This window comes from Schistocerca nitens, chromosome 10, assembly GCF_023898315.1.
Source record: "Schistocerca nitens isolate TAMUIC-IGC-003100 chromosome 10, iqSchNite1.1, whole genome shotgun sequence".
Lineage (NCBI taxonomy): Eukaryota > Metazoa > Arthropoda > Insecta > Orthoptera > Acrididae > Schistocerca > Schistocerca nitens.
In genome coordinates this window covers 212581090-212606574 of record NC_064623.1, presented here as the reverse complement: position 1 = coordinate 212606574, position 25485 = coordinate 212581090, and the positions used below count along the sequence as shown (strand labels likewise).

The 25485-nt window shown below is 54.4% G+C and overlaps 1 long non-coding RNA gene across 1 annotated transcript; it reads left to right on the top strand.

Annotated features, from left to right (window-relative positions):
- Window positions 1–637: 637 nt before the first annotated feature.
- LOC126210398 (uncharacterized) lies at window positions 638–1260 on the top strand. The gene is made up of 3 exons (XR_007540658.1): window positions 638–751; window positions 871–1076; window positions 1158–1260. It is a non-coding gene; the product is annotated as an uncharacterized LOC126210398 (long non-coding RNA).
- Window positions 1261–25485: the final 24225 nt, after the last annotated feature.

Below are 25485 nucleotides of genomic sequence, written 5' to 3'. Positions count from 1 at the left end.
TCTGTCTTTTATTGTGTTTTCCCTTTTAGTTGTTGTTGTCAACTTGTGCCTCGCGGTGCATTCTTAGAGTAGTCAGGGCGCTAATGACCATTGAAGTTGTGCGCCCGAAAACCACAAAAAAAAAAAAAAAAAAAAAAAAAACCAGCAGTTAAACAGCATTCTTCCTGCACTCTTTACGTGATTGGATACCCTAATATTTAGCACTATTGGAAGTACCCGCTGCCGTACACTTCAGTGGTTTGCTCAGTATGTATGTAGATGGAGATAGAGACAAGGTTAAGGAGGATGGGTTCATCCTGTACTTTTGCATAGAAAGGTAACCTGCCTCACCACCATTTTAAAATGGGGACTGTGGATTGCAGTAATATTGCCTGAGGATGAGGGTTTTATTGTCGAATTTACTAAACTTGTATTCATGTATGGTATGAAGTTATGCTCATGAGATGACATGCATGTATATAGTATTGTCCTTTCTATTATTTAATCTAAGTTCAGTTTATTGAACATGTAGTACTTTGCTGCCAGCCATTTATTGAGTGTTTGTTGATTGCATACTTCCTTCATCTTTATACTTTCAGTCAAGCCGTGATATGTTGCTGGCGTTTTCTGGAGAATTTTTATCAGCTGTTAGTGACGTCATAAAGTGTCTGCGACAGTTTGGTTACGTTGTAACTCATGAACAGTCATATCTGAATGAGTTTGATTATGCTGTGACCAAGCTTCTTGATCTTCGGGATGGTATTCGCTTGTGGTCAGTGCTTCATGCAACTGAATGACACTGTGACTGTATATATGGATGGTAAAATCAAATTTATTATTGTTTCAATTTACTGAAGGCCATGATTTCACTTTATTTCACTTCATTCCCAGTCGTGTTATGGAAATAATACTGCAAGACGAAACCATCATGTCAAAGCTTAGAGCACCGGCTTGGTCAACACAATGTAGGACTTGCGTTTGCATCTCTAATTTCGGCAGGCTTTGATATAAAAAGCAATATTACATCACGTGACATTGTAGATGGTCACAGAGAAAAAACGCTTTCGTTACTGTGGCAGATACTCCTGAAGTTTCAGGTAAATAGTCAAATCATAGTTTAATAAATGAATTTGAGTCTATATGTTCTAACTCTATTGTTATGTTTTTTGTTTTTTTAGCTACCTAAGTATGAGGCTGCTGCAGTGAAGCTACAACGTTGGTGGAGAAGAAATTTGATCATAACTAGTGAAGAATAAGAAAATCAGCTATTACAATTCAGCAGAAATTTAGAGCAACAAAGTTAATGAAGTATGAAAGAAATATTTTTCTAATGAAAAAAGCTGCTGCTGTAGTGATACAAAAATGGGCCAGGAAAGTACTGCCTGGGAAACAACAGAGGAGAATTTTTATTAGACAAAGGGAGAGTGCAGTAGTTACTCAGAGGTGGTGGAGAGCAATTTTAGTACAGCGGCATCGTGAGGTCTTAAATAAAAGAATGGTAGCTAAAGTACTTTACATTCAGAGATGGTACAGATCACAAATGCATATGCGCAAACAGAGGACTTGGTATCAAAGATTGCTTTTGTCGGTCAGTGTGACTCAGTTTGCCGCCGGACGCGAGCCGAGGAGGGTCCGCGATGCAGTCACGCTCGCCGCCGCCGCCGCTGTCCGTAGCTGCCACGGGTCACCGCCTGCGCCAGGGTCCGGGGTGCGGCCCTCGCGCCGCCCCGCCGTCGCAGCTGTCCGTGCTGTCGCCCGCCGCCTGCTGCGCCCGCGCGTGATCGACGCGCCTGCCGCCGCTCGTCGACACCGCCGCCGTCCGTAGCTGCCACGGGTCACCGCCTGCGCCAGGGTCCGGGGTGCGGCCCTCGCGCTGCCCCGCCGTCGCAGCTGTCCGTGCTGTCGCCCGCCGCCTGCTGCGCCCGCGCGTGATCGACGCGCCTGCCGCCGCTCGTCGACACCGCCGCCGTCCGTAGCTGCCACGGGTCACCGCCTGCGCCAGGGTCCGGGGTGCGGCCCTCGCGCCGCCCCGCCGTCGCAGCTGTCCGTGCTGTCGCCCGCCGCCTGCTGCGCCCGCGCGTGATCGACGCGCCTGCCGCCGCTCGTCGACACCGCCGCCGTCCGTAGCTGCCACGGGTCACCGCCTGCGCCAGGGTCCGGGGTGCGGCCCTCGCGCCGCCCCGCCGTCGCAGCTGTCCGTGCTGTCGCCCGCCGCCTGCTGCGCCCGCGCGTGATCGACGCGCCTGCCGCCGCTCGTCGACACCGCCGCCGCTCGTCGACACCGCCGACGTCCGTAGCTGCCACGGGTCACCGCCTGCGCCAGGGTCCGGGGTGCGGCCCTCGCGCCGCCCCGCCGTCGCAGCTGTCCGTGCTGTCGCCCGCCGCCTGCTGCGCCCGCGCGTGATCGACGCGCCTGCCGCCGCTCGTCGACACCGCCGCCGTCCGTAGCTGCCACGGGTCACCGCCTGCGCCAGGGTCCGGGGTGCGGCCCTCGCGCCGCCCCGCCGTCGCAGCTGTCCGTGCTGTCGCCCGCCGCCTGCTGCGCCCGCGCGTGATCGACGCGCCTGCCGCCGCTCGTCGACACCGCCGCCGTCCGTAGCTGCCACGGGTCACCGCCTGCGCCAGGGTCCGGGGTGCGGCGCTCGCGCCGCCCTGCCGTCGCAGCTGTCCGTGCTGTCGCCCGCCGCCTGCTGCGCCCGCGCGTGATCGACGTGCCTGCCGCCGCTTGTCGACACCGCCGACGTCCGTAGCTGCCACGGGTCACCGCCTGCGCCAGGGTCCGGGGTGCGGCACTCGCGCCGCCCCGCCGTCGCAGCTGTCCGTGCTGTCGCCCGCCGCCGCAGCTGTACGTGCTGTCGCCCGCCGCCTGCTGCGCCCGCGCGTGATCGACGCGCCTGCCGCCGCTCGTCGACACCGCCGCCGTCCGTAGCTGCCACGGGTCACCGCCTGCGCCAGGGTCCGGGGTGCGGCCCTCGCGCCGCCCCGCCGTCGCAGCTGTCCGTGCTGTCGCCCGCCGCCTGCTGCGCCCGCGCGTGATCGACGCGCCTGCCGCCGCTCGTCGACACCGCCGCCGTCCGTAGCTGCCACGGGTCACCGCCTGCGCCAGGGTCCGGGGTGCGGCCCTCGCGCCGCCCCGCCGTCGCAGCTGTCCGTGCTGTCGCCCGCCGCCTGCTGCGCCCGCGCGTGATCGACGCGCCTGCCGCCGCTCGTCGACACCGCCGCCGTCCGTAGCTGCCACGGGTCACCGCCTGCGCCAGGGTCCGGGGTGCGGCCCTCGCGCCGCCCCGCCGTCGCAGCTGTCCGTGCTGTCGCCCGCCGCCCGCTGCGCCCGCGCGTGATCGACGCGCCTGCCGCCGCTCGTCGACACCGCCGATGTCCGTAGCTGCCACGGGTCACAGCCTGCGCCAGGGTCCGGGGTGCGGCCCTCGCGCCGCCCCGCCGTCGCAGCTGTCCGTGCTGTCGCCCGCCGCCTGCTGCGCCCGCGCGTGACCGACGCGACTGCCGCCGCTCGTCGACACCGCCGCCGTCCGTAGCTGCCACGGGTCACCGCCTGCGCCAGGGTCCGGGGTGCGGCCCTCGCGCCGCCCCGCCGTCGCAGCTGTCCGTGCTGTCGCCCGCCGCCTGCTGCGCCCGCGCGTGATCGACGCGCCTGCCGCCGCTCGTCGACTCCGCCGCCGTCCGTAGCTGCCACGGGTCACCGCCTGCGCCAGGGTCCGGGGTGCGGCCCTCGCGCCGCCCCGCCGTCGCAGCTGTCCGTGCCGTCGCCCGCCGCCTGCTGCGCCCGCGCGTGATCGACGCGCCTGCCGCCGCTCTTCGACACCGCCGCCGTCCGTAGCTGCCACGGGTCACCGCCTGCGCCAGGGTCCGGGGTTCGGCCCTCGCGCCGCCCCGCCGTCGCAGCTGTCCGTGCTGTCGCTCGCCGCCTGCTGCGCCCGCGCGTGACCGACGCGCCTGCCGCCGCTCGTCGACACCGCCGCCGTCCGTAGCTGCCACGGGTCACCGCCTGCGCCAGGGTCCGGGGTGCGGCCCTCGCGCCGCCCCGCCGTCGCAGCTGTCCGTGCTGTCGCCCGCCGCCAGCTGCGCCCGCGCGTGATCGACGCGCCTGCCGCCGCTCGTCGACTCCGCCGCTGTCCGTAGCTGCCACGGGTCACCGCCTGCGCCAGGGTCCGGGGTGCGGCCCTCGCCGTCGCAGCTGTCCATGCTGTCGCCCGCCGCCTGCTGCGCCCGCGCGTGATCGACGCGCCTGCCGCCGCTCGTCGACACCGCCGTCGTCCGTAGCTGCCACGGGTCACCGCCTGCGCCAGGGTCCGGGGTGCGGCCCTCGCGCCGCCCCGCCGTCGCAGCTGTCCGTGCTGTCGCCCGTCGCCTGCTGCGCCCGCGCGTGATCGACGCGCCTGCCGCCGCTCGTCGACACCGCCACTGTCCGTAGCTGCCACGGGTCACCGCCTGCGCCAGGGTCCGGGGTGCGGCCCTCGCGCCGCCCCGCCGTCGCAGCTGTCCGTGCTGTCGCCCGCCGCCTGCTGCGCCCGCGCGTGATCGACGCGCCTGCCGCCGCTCGTCGACACCGCCGCCGTCCGTAGCTGCCACGGGTCACCGCCTGCGCCAGGGTCCGGGGTGCGGCCCTCGCGCCGCCCCGCCGTCGCAGCTGTCCGTGCTGTCGCCCGCCGCCTGCTGCGCCCACGCGTGATCGACGCGCCTGCCGCCGCTCGTCGACACCGCCGTCGTCCGTAGCTGCCACGGGTCACCGCCTGCGCCAGGGTCCGCCTGCCGCCGCTCGTCGACTCCGCCGCTGTCCGTAGCTGCCACGGGTCACCGCCTGCGCCAGGGTCCGGGGTGCGGCCCTCGCGCCGCCCCGCCGTCGCAGCTGTCCGTGCTGTCGCCCGCCGCTTGCTGCGCCCGCGCGTGATCGACGCGCCTGCCGCCGCTCGTCGACACCGCCGCCGTCCGTAGCTGCCACGGGTCACCGCCTGCGCCAGGGTCCGGGGTGCGGCCCTCGCGCCGCCCCGCCGTCGCAGCTGTCCGTGCTGTCGCCCGCCGCCTGCTGCGCCCACGCGTGATCGACGCGCCTGCCGCCGCTCGTCGACACCGCCGCCGTCCGTAGCTGCCACGGGTCACCGCCTGCGCCAGGGTCCGGGGTGCGGCCCTCGCCGTCGCAGCTGTCCATGCTGTCGCCCGCCGCCTGCTGCGCCCGCGCGTGATCGACGCGCCTGCCGCCGCTCGTCGACACCGCCGTCGTCCGTAGCTGCCACGGGTCACCGCCTGCGCCAGGGTCCGGGGTGCGGCCCTCGCGCCGCCCCGCCGTCGCAGCTGTCCGTGCTGTCGCCCGCCGCCTGCTGCGCCCGCGCGTGATCGACGCGCCTGCCGCCGCTCGTCGACACCGCCGCTGTCCGTAGCTGCCACGGGTCACCGCCTGCGCCAGGGTCCGGGGTGCGGCCCTCGCGCCGCCCCGCCGTCGCAGCTGTCCGTGCTGTCGCCCGCCGCCTGCTGCGCCCGCGCGTGATCGACGCGCCTGCCGCCGCTCGTCGACACCGCCGCCGTCCGTAGCTGCCACGGGTCACCGCCTGCGCCAGGGTCCGGGGTGCGGCCCTCGCGCCGCCCCGCCGTCGCAGCTGTCCGTGCTGTCGCCCGCCGCCTGCTGCGCCCACGCGTGATCGACGCGCCTGCCGCCGCTCGTCGACACCGCCGTCGTCCGTAGCTGCCACGGGTCACCGCCTGCGCCAGGGTCCGCCTGCCGCCGCTCGTCGACTCCGCCGCTGTCCGTAGCTGCCACGGGTCACCGCCTGCGCCAGGGTCCGGGGTGCGGCCCTCGCGCCGCCCCGCCGTCGCAGCTGTCCGTGCTGTCGCCCGCCGCCTGCTGCGCCCGCGCGTGATCGACGCGCCTGCCGCCGCTCGTCGACACCGCCGCCGTCCGTAGCTGCCACGGGTCACCGCCTGCGCCAGGGTCCGGGGTGCGGCCCTCGCGCCGCCCCGCCGTCGCAGCTGTCCGTGCTGTCGCCCGCCGCCTGCTGCGCCCACGCGTGATCGACGCGCCTGCCGCCGCTCGTCGACACCGCCGTCGTCCGTAGCTGCCACGGGTCACCGCCTGCGCCAGGGTCCGCCTGCCGCCGCTCGTCGACTCCGCCGCTGTCCGTAGCTGCCACGGGTCACCGCCTGCGCCAGGGTCCGGGGTGCGGCCCTCGCGCCGCCCCGCCGTCGCAGCTGTCCGTGCTGTCGCCCGCCGCCTGCTGCGCCCGCGCGTGATCGACGCGCCTGCCGCCGCTCGTCGACACCGCCGTCGTCCGTAGCTGCCACGGGTCACCGCCTGCGCCAGGGTCCGCCTGCCGCCGCTCGTCGACTCCGCCGCTGTCCGTAGCTGCCACGGGTCACCGCCTGCGCCAGGGTCCGGGGTGCGGCCCTCGCGCCGCCCCGCCGTCGCAGCTGTCCGTGCTGTCGCCCGCCGCCTGCTGCGCCCGCGCGTGATCGACGCGCCTGCCGCCGCTCGTCGACACCGCCGTCGTCCGTAGCTGCCACGGGTCACCGCCTGCGCCAGGGTCCGCCTGCCGCCGCTCGTCGACTCCGCCGCTGTCCGTAGCTGCCACGGGTCACCGCCTGCGCCAGGGTCCGGGGTGCGGCCCTCGCGCCGCCCCGCCGTCGCAGCTGTCCGTGCTGTCGCCCGCCGCCTGCTGCGCCCGCGCGTGATCGACGCGCCTGCCGCCGCTCGTCGACACCGCCGTCGTCCGTAGCTGCCACGGGTCACCGCCTGCGCCAGGGTCCGCCTGCCGCCGCTCGTCGACTCCGCCGCTGTCCGTAGCTGCCACGGGTCACCGCCTGCGCCAGGGTCCGGGGTGCGGCCCTCGCGCCGCCCCGCCGTCGCAGCTGTCCGTGCTGTCGCCCGCCGCCTGCTGCGCCCGCGCGTGATCGACGCGCCTGCCGCCGCTCGTCGACACCGCCGCCGTCCGTAGCTGCCACGGGTCACCGCCTGCGCCAGGGTCCGGGGTGCGGCCCTCGCGCCGCCCCGCCGTCGCAGCTGTCCGTGCTGTCGCCCGCCGCCTGCTGCGCCCACGCGTGATCGACGCGCCTGCCGCCGCTCGTCGACACCGCCGTCGTCCGTAGCTGCCACGGGTCACCGCCTGCGCCAGGGTCCGCCTGCCGCCGCTCGTCGACTCCGCCGCTGTCCGTAGCTGCCACGGGTCACCGCCTGCGCCAGGGTCCGGGGTGCGGCCCTCGCGCCGCCCCGCCGTCGCAGCTGTCCGTGCTGTCGCCCGCCGCCTGCTGCGCCCGCGCGTGATCGACGCGCCTGCCGCCGCTCGTCGACACCGCCGTCGTCCGTAGCTGCCACGGGTCACCGCCTGCGCCAGGGTCCGCCTGCCGCCGCTCGTCGACTCCGCCGCTGTCCGTAGCTGCCACGGGTCACCGCCTGCGCCAGGGTCCGGGGTGCGGCCCTCGCGCCGCCCCGCCGTCGCAGCTGTCCGTGCTGTCGCCCGCCGCCTGCTGCGCCCGCGCGTGATCGACGCGCCTGCCGCCGCTCGTCGACACCGCCGTCGTCCGTAGCTGCCACGGGTCACCGCCTGCGCCAGGGTCCGCCTGCCGCCGCTCGTCGACTCCGCCGCTGTCCGTAGCTGCCACGGGTCACCGCCTGCGCCAGGGTCCGGGGTGCGGCCCTCGCGCCGCCCCGCCGTCGCAGCTGTCCGTGCTGTCGCCCGCCGCCTGCTGCGCCCGCGCGTGATCGACGCGCCTGCCGCCGCTCGTCGACACCGCCGCCGTCCGTAGCTGCCACGGGTCACCGCCTGCGCCAGGGTCCGGGGTGCGGCCCTCGCCGTCGCAGCTGTCCATGCTGTCGCCCGCCGCCTGCTGCGCCCGCGCGTGATCGACGCGCCTGCCGCCGCTCTTCGACACCGCCGCCGTCCGTAGCTGCCACGGGTCACCGCCTGCGCCAGGGTCCGGGGTGCGGCCCTCGCGCCGCCCCGCCGTCGCAGCTGTCCATGCTGTCGCCCGCCGCCAGCTGCGCCCGCGCGTGATCGACGCGCCTGCCGCCGCTCGTCGACTCCGCCGCTGTCCGTAGCTGCCACGGGTCACCGCCTGCGCCAGGGTCCGGGGTGCGGCCCTCGCGCCGCCCCGCCGTCGCAGCTGTCCGTGCTGTCGCCCGTCGCCTGCTGCGCCCGCGCGTGATCGACGCGCCTGCCGCCGCTCGTCGACACCGCCGCCGTCCGTAGCTGCCACGGGTCACCGCCTGCGCCAGGGTCCGGGGTGCGGCCCTCGCGCCGCCCCGCCGTCGCAGCTGTCCGTGCTGTCGCCCGCCGCCTGCTGCGCCCGCGCGTGATCGACGCGCCTGCCGCCGCTCGTCGACACCGCCGTCGTCCGTAGCTGCCACGGGTCACCGCCTGCGCCAGGGTCCGCCTGCCGCCGCTCGTCGACTCCGCCGCTGTCCGTAGCTGCCACGGGTCACCGCCTGCGCCAGGGTCCGGGGTGCGGCCCTCGCGCCGCCCCGCCGTCGCAGCTGTCCGTGCTGTCGCCCGCCGCCTGCTGCGCCCGCGCGTGATCGACGCGCCTGCCGCCGCTCGTCGACACCGCCGCCGTCCGTAGCTGCCACGGGTCACCGCCTGCGCCAGGGTCCGGGGTGCGGCCCTCGCCGTCGCAGCTGTCCATGCTGTCGCCCGCCGCCTGCTGCGCCCGCGCGTGATCGACGCGCCTGCCGCCGCTCTTCGACACCGCCGCCGTCCGTAGCTGCCACGGGTCACCGCCTGCGCCAGGGTCCGGGGTGCGGCCCTCGCGCCGCCCCGCCGTCGCAGCTGTCCATGCTGTCGCCCGCCGCCAGCTGCGCCCGCGCGTGATCGACGCGCCTGCCGCCGCTCGTCGACTCCGCCGCTGTCCGTAGCTGCCACGGGTCACCGCCTGCGCCAGGGTCCGGGGTGCGGCCCTCGCGCCGCCCCGCCGTCGCAGCTGTCCGTGCTGTCGCCCGTCGCCTGCTGCGCCCGCGCGTGATCGACGCGCCTGCCGCCGCTCGTCGACACCGCCGCCGTCCGTAGCTGCCACGGGTCACCGCCTGCGCCAGGGTCCGGGGTGCGGCCCTCGCGCCGCCCCGCCGTCGCAGCTGTCCGTGCTGTCGCCCGCCGCCTGCTGCGCCCGCGCGTGATCGACGCGCCTGCCGCCGCTCGTCGACACCGCCGTCGTCCGTAGCTGCCACGGGTCACCGCCTGCGCCAGGGTCCGCCTGCCGCCGCTCGTCGACTCCGCCGCTGTCCGTAGCTGCCACGGGTCACCGCCTGCGCCAGGGTCCGGGGTGCGGCCCTCGCGCCGCCCCGCCGTCGCAGCTGTCCGTGCTGTCGCCCGCCGCCTGCTGCGCCCGCGCGTGATCGACGCGCCTGCCGCCGCTCGTCGACACCGCCGCCGTCCGTAGCTGCCACGGGTCACCGCCTGCGCCAGGGTCCGGGGTGCGGCCCTCGCCGTCGCAGCTGTCCATGCTGTCGCCCGCCGCCTGCTGCGCCCGCGCGTGATCGACGCGCCTGCCGCCGCTCTTCGACACCGCCGCCGTCCGTAGCTGCCACGGGTCACCGCCTGCGCCAGGGTCCGGGGTGCGGCCCTCGCGCCGCCCCGCCGTCGCAGGCTGCTTTCCATCTCCAAAGGGCTGCTGCCTGCAAAATACAGTGTTGGATTAGAGCTGTTCATTTAATGAGAAAAGGACGAACATCATTTTTGTAACAAAAAAGTAGTGCAGTGATTATACAACAGTGGTATCGAAATATGCGTTCAACAAAATTACAGCAACAAGAGCACCAAAAACTGAGGTTAATAGTGATACACATTCAACAGAAATACAGGGATACATTGTTGATGAAATGATAGAAATATTTATCAGAGGAAAAGGTGGGCATCTGTTATTATTCAGAGATGGTTTCGAGCCACTCTTAATATGAAACGTCAGCGTGATTTGTATTTGACACAGAGATGTTGTATTATTACTATACAGAGATGGTTCAGGAGTGTTTGGTCCAAAAGAGAAAGAGAAGCAATACGAAAAGTACTAGTTCCCATATCCCAATCAGAAATTGAAAATCGTGCTGCGGTCAAAATACAGGTACATTATGTTGCGTTACCAGTAGTTTATATTGTTCATAAATGTGTCCACATACTTTACAGAACTGTAGATACTATACATTTCTATTCTGCCTATTTTTACAGGCCTTTTGGAGGGGTTTTGCTGCACGAAAGCGGCTGCCTAGTAACTGCTTGAGTCTGAAAAATAGAGGTGTTACCAGAAATCCCTCGCAACCTGTTCAGACATTGCGGTGGAAGTACACAAATATTCTGAGGTGCTTTGAACAGAATTCCCTGGGACAGTTGATCATGCTCTTCGAGTCTCTAAGTAAGTTCACTATTCAAATGATGTAGGCTTTCATGGCCAGTAACGCAGCATTTTTGTTGTCCTTACTAATAGATTACTGCCGTGGCCACTGTCTCCGGTTTTATCTGTCAACTGACTGGATTTGCAGTTCCTTCCTCACAACTTTACAGTGGTTGAACATGAGAACAACTATTGCATCATTATATAACAGTATTACAAATCAGACCTAGCTGTAAATATAGGGTTGAATACCACAGAACTGCACTAGGTATGGTCGTAATTAAAAATATATCCCCACACGTTCCAAGTGGTGAACCAACTCCAACTGACGTACTCAAATTGACGTCTGTGTTCCATGCTGGTACCATATTGATATTTCGATATCATGTTTATTACTAACTGACTAATGTGATTAATGGTTCACAGTCCCAGTGGCAGGTGGCCTACCTAACAGCTTTCAGGGCAAGAAAAATTTGACTTTTCAATGCTTTATATAATTGGTTGAATTTAAAACACCGTCGTAATTTAATCATTAAGAGGCGTAATCTTTTGTTAAAAGAAGAGTTTAACTTAGTAAGACAAGTATTACAGTTGGAAACTATGTTTGTCTTGAGCCAGTAGAGCTCACTAATAGTTCCCACTATATTCATTCAGTATTTGAGAATGAGAGCACATGGTGTTTTCTAATAAACTTTAAACCTAATTTCAAACCTTTAATAAACTTTTTCTCACATACTGCTATATGCTTAATGTCAAGTATTTAACACACTTACTCATTTGTAAAGTAATCACATGTTTGGAGCTTCCCGTTTCCCGTTTCTCGTTTCTTGTTGGACTCTATTTGTTAGTGTGGTCATGTTCATGGGCTTAATATGCACTATGTATTGAAGAGCATTATTGTTACGTATTTTTTATTATTGAATCAATTTGCAAAGGGTGTTAATATAGTAACTTACATGTAAAACAATTAAAAATTAAGACAAATTCAGTTTGTACTCAATGTTTTAAAGTAGCATTGTCATCTCACGTAAACTCCGAAGAAAAAAGGATAGAATATTTTAATTGTCAAAATAAATCATTAGTAGACTAAATTTCGCAAAAATATTCTGTATACATTTGGGATTCAAAGAAATTATTTCGTGTGGAGAATGAAGTCTACAAAACAATAATCAGAAAAGTATCTAGTTAGTGTCAGATGCTTGAAAGTGACTGATTTTTGACCATTGCTCTGTTTTGAGCAGGACTACGTACAGGGAAGCTCCATATTAACGAACCTGCTTTGAAGGAATTCTGACTTTCGATGAAAATCTTCGTCATTCTTCCTGAAATTGTCACAAGAACAATGTGAGTTTGCAGAATGAGATTTTCACTCTGCAGCGGAGTGTGTGCTGATATTAAACTTCCTGGCAGATTAAAACTGTGTGCCGGACCGAGACTCGAACTCGGGACCTTTGCCTTTTGCGGGCAAGGTTCGCAGGAGAGCTTCTGTAATGTTTGGAAGGTAGGAGACGAGGTACTGGCAGAAGTGATGCTGTGAGGACGGGGCGTGAGTCGTGCTTGGGTAGCTTGGTTGAGCACTTGACCGCGAAAGGCAAAGGTCCCGAGTTCGAATCTCCGTCCGGCACATAGTTTTAATCTGCCAGGAAGTTTCAATGTGAGTTTGGTTTGCTTTTAGTAAACCTTGTTTTAAAAAGTGGGTCTTTAAGGAATTAACACTAAATGGTCTGCAAATTGAAGCCTACTAGTGCTGAAATTCCTAACATGTTTACACTGACAAGATATTGGCATCACATGTCTGAATGCTTGCTGCTGTTCCTTTAATTTTCAATCAGTCAACTGGAAGTTGTTATCACAATCAATTCTTGTCAGTTGGTAGGTTGCAGTTTTTGGTTGATAATTTTGAACTCTCAAGTCACCCATGTTACCAGATAAAACAGCTGCAAGGCCTATCCACTTTTTGGCTTAAAAGATATGTTTTAGTACAATTAAGATGGCAAGTTGAGAAAAAAATTCACATTATTTCTCATTTGACCACAAATATGTAAATATAAGAAGATAATGAAACAGATAAGAATACAGAGCGTGAACTACAGATTTCTGCACACATGTGATGTGATTTAATGTCACAGAAAATGTTAAGTTTATGGCCAATTGCGCATGAACTGGTAATATTGTGATATTTACCCAAGCGTTGGATTCTGCACTGTATAAGAGTGGAAATTTTGTGTAGTTACAGCCAGTAAACCTAGAAAGCTTACAATTCAGCAGAAAACGGTAGTTCTTATTGCTGAAGACAATCATAACATTAAAATCTTGCATGGCAGAGAAATATGATTTGATGCTGTCGTCTTTATGTGGTATGATAAAAAAAATGAGGCCTTTGACTGCTGAAACTCGTAGTTCTGGTGCATTAAATAGGAAGAACATTCATGCTTCATTGTGTTCGTCAGGATAGAAGTCAGGAGCGGAGGGCGTTGTAAAATGAAAATTGAGTGGAATGGACTCAGTTTATTCTTGTAATAATGGTACAGTGGTGCCTACGTAGGGCCGAGCAGCCCCAAGAGGGGTTGCCGTCTGCTCATCAGAGAGGCAGAGGCTAGAGGAGCGACTACTCGGGGCCGAGGTCAGAAGCTAAGAGAACGCGGAGCTGTTTCCATGCCGCCCTCGCTGCTCCCGGCCGCGTCCCCACGTGATCACACGATTAGTCTCTGATTGGAGGATTGATTCCGCCAACGCGCCTTGCTAGTAGCGTGCCCCCGTCAGCGCAACCGACCCGTGGGACTTGAGTCTGACCGAGGAGCACGTGGCAGGAATGTGCCGACCATGGACTTCCGGCCAGCACCTTCCACCACAGTATGCCTAAGCCGGCTACGGCCGAACATTATGCGTGGAAAAATTTAATTTAATAAAATTTTGTCGGCAATGATCGCTCTTTGGGGGTCTCCTCCCTGCACATCCTTTCCCCTTCCGAAGAAGGCTCTCTGGATGAAAATGAATGAGCTTATTCTAATTGAATCTGCTGAGCCGGCAGAGTTCTGAGCTCAGGTAACAGCGTCGGAGAGCGCTAGTGGCTCTGCGTCCGAGACTAAGACATTGTAAGTGCAACTTAAAAGTAACAGTTTATTGAAAAGCAATAATAAACGAATAGCTGATGTCACAAAGACGTTTGATTCCATTTTAACAGAAAAACTTAAGTGTTCAACAGGTAAATTGATTACATTGTTGATTAAAAGAAACTGCTACTGAACATAACGTACATACGTACGTACTTCCCTTTCCCCTTCCGAAGAGCAGAGGGCATAAACGATAAAAGCCTTGTTCATGTACTTAGTATATGACAATAGAGGTCTGGTAACATCAAGTTACACCAAGGTAGTGTGGATATGAACAGTGTGTGTGTGTGTTGTTAGTTGTTATTGGGCGTATGAAGTGTTCTGTAAATGTGTGACTAATGGTAGCTGATGGCGGATACGAATTGAAGGCCAATAGGTGCTATCAGAGATACTTCCAGTCGAGAAACAATGAAACTTAAAAGGGGAATACCGAATATGACACAAAAATAGCGTATAACCATAAAGTGTACTAACATTAATCATAACTATAAATTGATAACAACAAAACATGACATTGAAGTAATAATAATTGACAAGAAATAAAATAAAGGGAATATTTCCCGAACGTAAACTTCCGAATCGGATACGAAATCCGTCAGGGGATGTTGTTTTTTTAGTCGGTTGACGAAGTGTATAAGGGACTACGTCAGTAGAATCCGACAGTGTGTGTATATAACAACATTGTTCTTAAAAGTGCAGTTTGCACTGTCAGATGGTGAAAAGCAACGAATCCGTTGAGCAACGTAAAAGGCTGCCGTTTGGGGAACGGTATCTGAATCTTTGGCAGAATCCGATGATTTTGCAATGGAATTGCCATTTAGAAGAAAGTGGCGTTGTATAAAATGTAATAAAAGAGCGTCTGGGGCTCAGTTCATTTGTGGTTGAGTGCCAAAGGCGTAGTGTGAGTGCAAATTGTCTCACGGTAATTGATGTATGAATTGTTTTGTGGTCAACCGAGGAGCCTAGGATTCGGTGACGTGTAAGTACAAGTTCGCGGTGCGTATGAGCTATCTGCGAGTGACTCGACTATTAAGTTCAGCAGTGCATTAGTGCAATCTGCAGACTTGGATTGATGATTATGTAATTTGCAGGGCAATGGAGCAACCTGCGGACAGTGCTAAGGCAACCTGTCTAATAATTGAGGGGTAGGCAGTGCATTGGAGCTATCTGCGATACCGTGGTTCAGCGGGCGTAAGGGCGTCCGTCTGACTTAATAAGAATTAGTGTAGGCATATGGGTTTCCTGCGATACATGTAATAAAAGTATCAGCGGCATTATTAGCGACCTGCTGTACTAGGAAAATGTCGACTGTTCAAGCAATAAAAATAGCTCTGAAGCTAGAATAGCATACATGCATAAATAGCGTCACTTTTTGTGCGCGCAGTACATAACACTACATAAAATGAAAATCATGAACTATAAATCACTAGCGCTAGCATAATGACATAATTAAACACAATGACATATATTGACAGGAAAATAAAAACACAGTGATGTATAATAATAATGCTGTAAGTAGTCGGAACGCTCAACGTTGACATGTAACACTGACCATCTGGGGCTGGCTGCTAGGCTGCGTGTGTGTTAGTTTTAAAACTGACGATAACAAATTGAACTGAAAGGACAACTAGGCACAGTTCCCGTAGCGCTTACATCACCGGCTAATTAGACGCAAAGTACGTATCTCACAATGGATCATGGGCCAATATTTTGGGGCAAGACTGCAACAAGGGAGAGCAATATCTCGGTGTAAATGGGTGGTAAGATTAAAAGACCGGTACTGTCGGAAGAGGGTACCTAACATGTTGTTGGGGCCTCCTCATCGACAGAAGAAGGAAAACAGGATAGAACAATGACCACGGCGGTAGAGTAAAATAAATGGGGAGGGCAAAAATAACTGCGTAGCAACCAAGGAACAATCGCCCACCGATATACGGCAGCACGGACGACTGGTCGTTTGTGCCACGTCAGTAGCTTGAAAAACCCGTGGCATTGCATTGGTTTGCCCATATCTGGCCTTGTCCAAGGAAGATAACGTTAAATGTCCTCATAGTTCGATGTGTAAGAGGGTTAGGGCTGTAGGTTGTAGCTTATACAATGAATCAAAGCAGTAGTGAAACTTCACTTATAGGATTGGCAGACTAAGGTATGCAGAATAATGTAAATCGTTAAGAACTTCGTGTGATTTATCCAGCTAATGTGAAACAAAACGAGGAAAAGAATTTAAACAATGAATCACATCTACTTAATGTTTATGTTAAGATTTATTGGGATGTTTGAATGAATTTTGTTTGCCGTGTCTTCCGGCTGCATGAAAGAAACCAGCTTGGAGCTGTTAGCGAGCGCGAAGCGCATGCGTAGGTGCGGAGTAGGCACCGGCACGTCAGCGGTTATGTGAGACGGCGTGTAGCCGCGAGAGACCGGCCGCTACTGCAGCGACAAATATCACGCGCTTAGCATGTACAAGAAATAACGGTGAATTAGAAATTGCTAATTACCTAGAATAAGAGTTTTTTAAAAAGGCTGTTAGTTATATAAAATGATGGTAAATGCATTGTAGTCTGTCATACACGGAGGATAGGGCAGTAATTTGCGGTTTGTTTTTGTAACTACTCGGACGCGCCGCGTCTTGAGACGCTGGAGGCGGCAGCGCACGTGGTGATAAGATACGTCATCGCGCGGAGCGCTGTTACTGGCTGAGAAAAAATGATGGCCGCTGGCTAGTTGTTGGCAAGGGGAAGGGACAGCGCTCAAGAGAGGAGGGGAGGCGACAGCTGATGTGTTGCCCCGCCAACAGCTGGTCCCGTAAACAAAGCGTACGAGGCATATGCATTTCAAGTCCTGGCTTTATCTGTTCCGATTACTTACGAATAGCTGCAGCAAATACAGAACTACGACATATAGTACAATACACTAGACGTCAACGTAACAAGTATTAAGAAAAGCTCGGAGTAAAAATACTCCACATGTACTGGTTTGCCAAATAGATGGCAATAGAGGACATTGAAGAATATTATTCGGAGTTAGCAGCCGCGGTTCTGCCAACACAAAGTGTAATGGTTGCATTTGAAGCAAGTCAGTTGCGTGACGTCTAATGCGTGGCATTGCTTGCAAAACATAAAACATAATCATACATATGAAAATGAGCAAAACTACATGACATGACTGGAAATTGACAATTGAGAATGGCTGGGAACTCCGTGGTGGCCAGGCACGTCTTGCTTCAAAGTCCCTGGAGAAAATGACTTAAACTAAGCTGCAATAAAACATAACATAAAACTCTAATTAGGCGTGATTAATCACGCGACCTCAACCCATAAGGGTGTCGATTCCGCAAAGGGTATCTACAACCCTGTGGGGGGTAATCTCCTCCGTTTTTTCTTTCGTCTTTGTTCCACTTGAGGTGGAGGTGACACAGGCGGATCGGGGGCTGCGACCTGTTGTGGTGACACAGCCCTACCGTGGTAAGGTTGCAGGCGGTCAAAGTGCACTATCACCGTACGATCGGTTAATTGCAGTTCTGCATTGACTGGTGAGGTCAACCGTACAATCCGATACGGGCCTTCAAAGCGGGGAGAGAACTTTTTAGTTCGTCCCTTTTTGATTGCCGGGTTTCGTAGTAACACCAAATCACCTGTTTGATAAGTCGGTAAAACAGCATTTTTGTTATGCCTGTGCAACTGTTTATTAGTAGCTTTGATATTATTCCTCTTTACCTTATACCAGATCGTTTTTAGCCGGCGGGCTAAACCTTTTACTTCCTTTATTTCTACACCTTGAGGTAGTTTGTCTATTTCGAACGGCGAATTCATCGGCCGTCCAAACACAGCTTCGTAAGGGGTATACCCCGTGGATTCATGTATTCGGGTGTTGTATGCAGAAGAAATATACGGTACATATCTGTCCCAATCAGCGTGCGTTTTTGCAACATAATAGGATAACAATTTACAAATTGTACGGTGTACGCGTTCAACGCGACCGTTGGCCTTAGGATGGAAGGGAGTTGTACGCCATTTTTTTATTCTTAGCAATTTACAAACTTGTACAAATAAAGTAGACATGAAATTGGTTCCTTGATCCGTTAAAATGGCATCAGGACTTCCAAAAGGTAGTATCACACGATTTACAAACTCTCTCGCCACAGTTTCAGCTGTCATGTCGGGGAGGGGAACCAAAATTAGATAACGTGAAAAGTGATCAATAACAGACAAAATGTATTTATCTTGTTGCGACTGTGGAAAAGGACCTTGGAAATCTAAAGCAAGAATTTCGAAGGGTGAAGATGCCTGAGGAAGTGTTTGCAGCGGCACTCGCGGGTGCCTATTTTGTGCTCGTTGTGCACACGGCGGGCAAGATCTTACATACATGTCCACGTCACGTTGTCGGTATTGCCACCAATAACGTGTCGCAATTCGAGCGTTCGTAGCGCGTTTTCCGCTGTGACATGCTTGGATTGTATCATGGCATTGCCGTATTATACGTTGCTGCAAGCATTCCGGTATTACCAAACGATTTCCATGGGGAGTTCTTCGATACAATAGGTCGTCTATTACTTCAAATTCTGGCAAGGTGGTGTATCTTTGACATTGAACGTCCACCTGCTGTGCTTCTTTTAACTCTTCAATTGATACCTCATCTGATTGAATGACACGCACTTTTCTACTTAACGCATCAGCATTTTGATGCAACCGACCAGGCTTGTGCCGAACTTCAAAATCATATTCTGACAGTTTCATGGCCCAGCGCATAAGTTTGCTGCTAGGGTCTTTAAGATTCAATAACCACTGCAGAGCAGAGTGATCGGTAAGAACTGTAAACTTGCGACCATAAAGGTAACATCTAAAATAATTAATTCCAAAAAGAAGGGCAAGCAATTCCTTTTCTGTAGTACTGTAATTAGTTTCTGCTTTATTCAGTTGACGAGAGGCATACCCAACGGGTTTTTCCTCACCATCTTGCACTTGGCTTAGGACACATCCTACAGCAAAATCAGATGCGTCACAAGATAAAATAAAAGGTTCAGCGAAGTCTGGGTAAACAAGTAGAGGTGAACTAGTTAAAATAGTTTTCACTGTTTGAAAGGCGGTCGAACATACCTCCGTCCAAACAAAAGGAGTATCCTTGTTCAACAATTTAGTAAGTGGTTTGGTAATAGTAGCATAATCTTTAACAAAACGGCGGTAATAATTTGCAAGGCCAAGGAAGGATTGTAATTCCTTTAAATTTGTTGGAATAGGAAAAGTGTCTACTGCTTCAGTTAATCGTGGATCTGGCTTGACTCCGCTGGAACTGATGACATGACCTAAATACTGCACTTGTGATTGAACAAAAGAACATTTTTCTAATTTTAAGCTTAAATTAGCATTTTGCAAGCGCAACAGTACACTTCGTAGATGTTCAGCATGTTCAGCAATGGATTTTGAAAATATAATTATATCATCAAGATACACAAGGCACATAGTAGGTTTCAACCCACGTAATAGCAGATCTGCAAATCGCTGAAAGGTTGCTGGCGCGTTGCGAAGCCCGAAAGGCATCCTTAAGAATTCATATAAGCCACCAGGAACTACAAAAGCTGTCTTAGCTCGATCTTGAGGAGCAATTGGAATTTGATGATACCCACTGCGCATGTCTAATGTTGTGAAGTACCGGCAATTGCCCAGACGATCGAGTGTTTCGTCGATCCGGGGTAATGGATAATGATCTGGGGTAGTAACTTTGTTTACTGCTCGCATGTCTACACAGAGGCGATGGGATTTTTCTCCGTCTATAGATTTCTTTGGAACGACTACAATTGGGCTAGACCACACACACTAGAAGAGGGTTGTATTATTCCTGCTTCTAGTTGCTGTTGTATAGTTTCCTCTACCACTGACTGAAGATGATAGGGAATTCGGTACCCTTTTTGAGCTATTGGCCTAGCATTTCCGGTTGGAATCTCATGTTGAATTAGATCTGTTGCTGGTAAATATTTCCTGTCTTCAAACAACCATGAATACTCATTCAATACTTCATTTATTAGCTTTTGTTCATGCAATGGGAGATGACTAAGCTTAGCTTTAAACTTATCTGTCAGATGTGACGTGATTGTCAAAAGGTGTTGAGAGGCGGCAGCAGTCTTTTTCTTTTTCAGAGAAGGGGTTTCCATTGGCAACTCATCTTCTGTGATTACCTGTAAGCTGGCTAATACTGTACCACGCGGTATTAAAGCTTGCTTGTCACTAAAATTGTCTAAACACACGGGTACGCAATTTTCTTTCTGTACTTGCTGTGCTTTGCACAGGCTACGTTTTACGTGGACCTGCATCTGGTCAAGAGTTTCATTCTGGCAGAGTGGATCTACCAAGAAATGAACCTCTTCGGACTCACGTATCCCGACAGGCACCCAAAGGATCTTTCCTGTGCCTTCTGGTATCTCCACGGGATTATCGGCTTTCAGCATCGTTACGGGAGACTCCGAAACTTGGGAAACGGATCCTTTTTTCCCAGCTCCGCTCGCCCGCAACGTGCAGTCACGTCCAAAACGGTGCACGTTGTCGCCGAATTGGACGGTATTTAACCTATAGTCAATAACCCCCTGGAAATGACGCAGAAAGTCACTTCCCAGGATGATGTCGTAATCCGTGCGCCTGTTCCGTACAACCTCCACCGTAAAAGCATATTCTGTGGAGTCCAACATGAAGTCAACGCAACAGCTGCCATCAGGTTTCACTATGCCGGGACCAATACCACTGATATGGTACCGCGGCGGTTGCAATGTTCTTTTATCTCTCTTCGATAAAAATGCCAAGCTGATTTGTGCGCCTGTGTCAATTAGCACGCGTATTGGTTTGCGGCCTCTAACACCATCGACAACCGCGCTTGCCACCTGCGGGATTCCCTTATAAGCTAGGGGGGTCACTATTTTTAATGGGGGCCGGGAGGGGTGGCACTTCCTGCCCCGCGGCCGTTTCCCGAATTCTGTGGTTGGTTTGCATTTCGCCTGGAATTTGCAGGCGGTTGTGGCCTACTATTTGGACAATGCACGCTTTGGTGACCCATGTTCCTGCACTGATGACAATATGGCACGTGACATTGCTCTGCCACATGTCCTTGTGTATTACAGCGCCCGCACTTAGTATCGTTCGAAAAGACACGTCGGGGCTCGCTTTGCCGCGCGGAGACGGCCACAAATCGGCTCGCCTCCTCTCTCAAGAGTGCTAATCGCACGGCTTCGTGTAAGGTGCGGGGGGAAGCTACCTCGATTTCGCCCCCTATTTGAGGGTTTATGCCACGAATAAACACGTCTATCGCACGACATTCTGATTCTTCCAACAGAACCTCGTTACGAGCAGAACTGGCACTTAGTGCGTACGTGTGGCATGCGACGCTTCGAATCCTGTCCGCGAATGCTTCTAAATCTTCACCCGCTTTTTGCTTAAGGGTGGAAAGCAAGTCGCGATAGTAACTAGTACCACGTTTGTCTGTATACCTTTCAATCAACCCTGTTGCAAGGGACTGGAAGGTAGGGGCATTTTTCAAGCTCTCGACCGACTGCACGTAGTTCCGCGCTTCGCCGGTGAGTTTCATTTTCATCACGTTTAAGAGAAATTCATCTGGCCAACCGCAAAGCTTTCCGATGTCCTGGATATTCTGCACAAGCGTTTGAATATCCTCGTGCGGCTTTCCAGCGAACGCCGGAATAAACGCTACTGCTGGAAAGCTCTGCACCAAAGTAGAGGTGGCTACTGCCACAGGTGATTCTGCACTAGTAGGTGGTGGAGTCACCTGCTTCGGCTGTTCTTCCACTAGCACTTGCTTAGCAACATTAGATTGCGGAGAAGCCATTTTAAGATCTAGCTGTTGCTTAAGCTCCGCGTTAGTTAGAATTAATTGATTTAACTGGGACTGCAGCGCCAAGAGGGGATCTTCATCCTCTCCGGCTGCTCCTGCCTCCGATTGCTGCCTGGTGATCGGCATGTTACAATAGTGTGGGCATCTACACCACCGTAGCGTCGCTAGCGACTTACATTATTTGGTGGCGCGCAGACGACGGACGGCGTCGGCGTCGACGAGCGGCGGCGTCGACGAGCGGCGGCGTCGACGAGCGGCGGCGTCGACGAGCGGCGGCGTCGACGAGCGGCGGCGAGCGTGACTGCATCGCGGACCCTCCTCGGTTCGCGTCCGGCGGCGAACTGAGTCACGCTGACCGACAAAAGCAATCTTTGATACCAAGTCCTCTGTTTGCGCATATGCATTTGTGATCTGTACCATCTCTGAATGTCAAGTACTTTAGCTACCATTCTTTTATTTAAGACCTCACGATGCCGCTGTACTAAAATTGCTCTCCACCACCTCTGAATAACTACTGCACTCTCCCTTTGTCTAATAAAAATTCTCCTCTGTTGTTTCCCAGGCAGTACTTTCCTGGCCCATTTTTGTATCACTACAGCAGCAGCTTTTTTCATTAGAAAAATATTTCTTTCATACTTCATTAACTTTGTTGCTCTAAATTTCTGCTGAATTGTAATAGCTGATTTTCTTATTCTTCACTAGTTATGATCAAATTTCTTCTCCACCAACGTTGTAGCTTCACTGCAGCAGCCTCATACTTAGGTAGCTAAAAAAACAAAAAAAATAACAATAGAGTTAGAACATATAGACTCAAATTCATTTATTAAACTATGATTTGACTATTTACCTGAAACTTCAGGAGTATCTGCCACAGTAACGAAAGCGTTTTTTCTCTGTGACCATCTACAATGTCACATGATGTAATATTGCTTTTTATATCAAAGCCTGCCGAAATTAGAGATGCAAACGCTGAGTTCCAGTGCACGGACCTGGCCGCGGCCACGCCCCCTTCCCGCCGGCAGCCAGCGCGCTGCCCGCTGAGCACAACACACCACGCCGCCTCACGCCACGCGCCCCCCCGCAGTGACTCACCAGTGGTGATATCTTTACATTTTCAACTTATTCCAACAAAAGAAAAAAAACATTTTTACTTAAACTTAGCAACAAGAACACTCGGCATGTTTACCTAATTCACACTGTTATGTTTTGTTCTAATTTTGTTTTGATATTTTATGATGTTTTGATATTTTATGATGTTTTGATATTTTATGATGATTTGATATTTTATGATGATTTGATATTTTATGATGATTCAGGTATGTAAGTCCCCTTGCGACCCATAGGAGGTCTTTAGAATCTCTATACCCTCCCATAGATTAAGACCCCTGCCGTCTTCCGTGAGGGCCATTCTTAATCAAGTAATGTTCACTTTGTTTTGCAAGCTAAATTTGTTTACATTCAAATAATAATTACATTGAGCGATTTCACATACGTTCTCCGCTCCCACGGAAGGGGGAGGAATGTAAAGGATGAGCCAGACAATAGGGGATGTTACTTTATTATTTGAGCCTCAAACCGGTAACTTCGTTTTTCCATTACGGCCAAGCCACGGCCGGCAGTGTTAGCTGCCTGTAAATTCCTTCGTCCCACGGTCTAGTAACAGGAAGTCAGCACCGAGGAAGGGCACCTCGATCACGCGCCTCTCTCGTGTGCTTACGAGGTAACGCCGCCCCAGGCGTCGCTTAGCAGGCAACGCTCTGGAAAGTTCCATGCCGCCCGCACGGTTTGCTCGGTCCTGACCAATCAGGGTGGAGGAAGCCGCGTGGTGCGTCGAATATACCCGGCCGCCCGTCGCCGGGCCCGCTCTCTTGTATTCTTGCTCACCCGCGAGTCGGATGCGCGCCCTGTAGCACTGAACATCCCCCGCTTCTCCCGGTGCTGCGGCACTGTGGACTTAGTTTTGGCAGACAACCACTTTCGGTAGCTTCGCGAACAATGTTCGCCAAATTGTAAGCTCTGGCTCACCCTCACCTCCCTAGGCCTATGTAGCCCCTTTCATCATGCTTTAGCCAATAAATAGCCTTTCTCTAAAATTTACACTATTATTCCATAACGCCCACCGCCTGCCCATACCCGCCATCCTGTACAAACCTATCCATTTCCCTTTTTAAATGTTCTAACCTGCATGCCCGATTAAGGGATGTGACATTCCACACTCCGATCCGTACGACACAAATTGATTTTCTCCTGATAGCGACGTCCTATGAGTAGCCCCTGTCTTGAAACATACAACACAGTAATTACCGAGCTATCCAAAATACAACGGTACACATTTTTAAAATGAAAAGGAGCAATTTAGTACACAAATGTCTAACACCGAAGGCTTTTTCTCGAGCACAGGAACTTGACAAGTCCTTAACCTGTTACCTTGTCTGATCATGATACATACTGAAACCTTTGACTAACAGACACAGTGAGGTATTCAGATTCAGCCAACCGGCCCACGCACCATTACACAGCATAATAAAGAAACCGTACATGACACACAGTCTGGCCGGCCGCGGTGGTCTAGCGGTTCAGGCGCTCAGTCCGAAACCGCGCGACTGCTACGGTCGCAGGTTCGAATCCTGCCTCGGGCATGGATGTGTGTGATGTCGTTAGGTTAGTTAGGTTTAAGTAGTTCTAAGTTCTAGGGGACTCCAGAATGAGATTTTCACTCTGCAGCGGAGTGTGCGCTGATATGAAACTTCCTGGCAGATTAAAACTGTGTGCCCGACCGAGACTCGAACTCGGGACCTTTGCCTTTCGCGGGCAAGTGCTCTACCAACTGAGCTACCGAAGCACGACTCACGCCCGGTACTCACAGCTTTACTTCTGCCAGTACCTCGTCTCCTACCTTCCAAACTTTACAGAAGCTCTCCTGCGAACCTTGCAGAACTAGCACTCCTGAAAGAAAGGATATTGCGGAGACATGGCTTAGCCACAGCCTGGGGAATGTTTCCAGAATGAGATTTTCAGTTTTAATCTGCCAGGAAGTTTCATATCAGCGCACACTCCGCTGCAGAGTGAAAATCTCATTCTGGAAACATCCCCCAGGCTGTGGCTAACCCATGTCTCCGCAATATCCTTTCTTTCAGGAGTGCTAGTTCTGCAAGGTTCGCAGGAGAGCTTCTGTTAAGTTTGGAAGGTAGGTGACGAGGTACTGGCAGAAGTAAAGCTGTGAGTACCGGGCGTGAGTCGTGCTTCGGTAGCTCAGTTGGTAGAGCACTTGCCCGCGAAAGGCAAAGGTCCCGAGTTCGAGTCTCGGTCGGGCACACAGTTTTAATCTGCCAGGAAGTTTCTAGGGGACTGATGACCACAGATGTTAAGTCCCATAGTGCTCAGAACCATTTGAACCATTTTTTTTGACACAGTCTGCTTACAACAGAAATAGATACAGCATTAAATTTCAATAGTATAATATAAAAATCCGAATGCACACGGTGACAAGACGTCTGGATTGAACCCCCACTGACAGCATAAACGTTAATGACACGTTTAAACGTTAACTACTCTGTCCCATTAACAGGAAATTAAAATACAACAGTAATTACAAAATGAAAGTGTGAACTCTCATAGGATAGGACTACAAGACGCGCGACCGACCAACGCTTCAGTTCGGATCACACTGTAGTTCAGTGGACTTGTGTTAATTTAACAGGTACGGCAAACGGCCTAAATGCATGCAGCCCAGCTCGCAGGCAAACGATCATCACAGCACAAGCGCTTCGGCGACACAAACATCAAAACCCGCTTACTGAACAGACGCTGGGACGCTCACTGTGAGGTCCAGACTGTGAAGCACGTACTAGACGGTGCGCCTAAACTGTACACCTATGCACCAGCGCCCCAAGCGTGCATATGTGTAATTACAGGCTGGTTAAAGTCGACCTATTACAGCATCCACGAGGAATTTACCTGCCGCACATGCGCAGTAGACTGTAGTAACGCGCAAAACGCAAATAGAACTGTCTGATCCCTTGTAAAGTCGTCCGTTCTACCACGGGAAACACAAGGGGAACAGTGTGACATATTGTAACATCATTCGTTCAAATTATTTGAGGTCAAGGATCCTGTTCAATAACAAGTTGTTTTCTTCTTATTATTTATTAATTGACTGTTTTCTCTGGTATAGGTTACTACTGTTCTGAATTACGGACTCAACAGTTAGTTTTATATTACGACACTTGGTTACACAAGT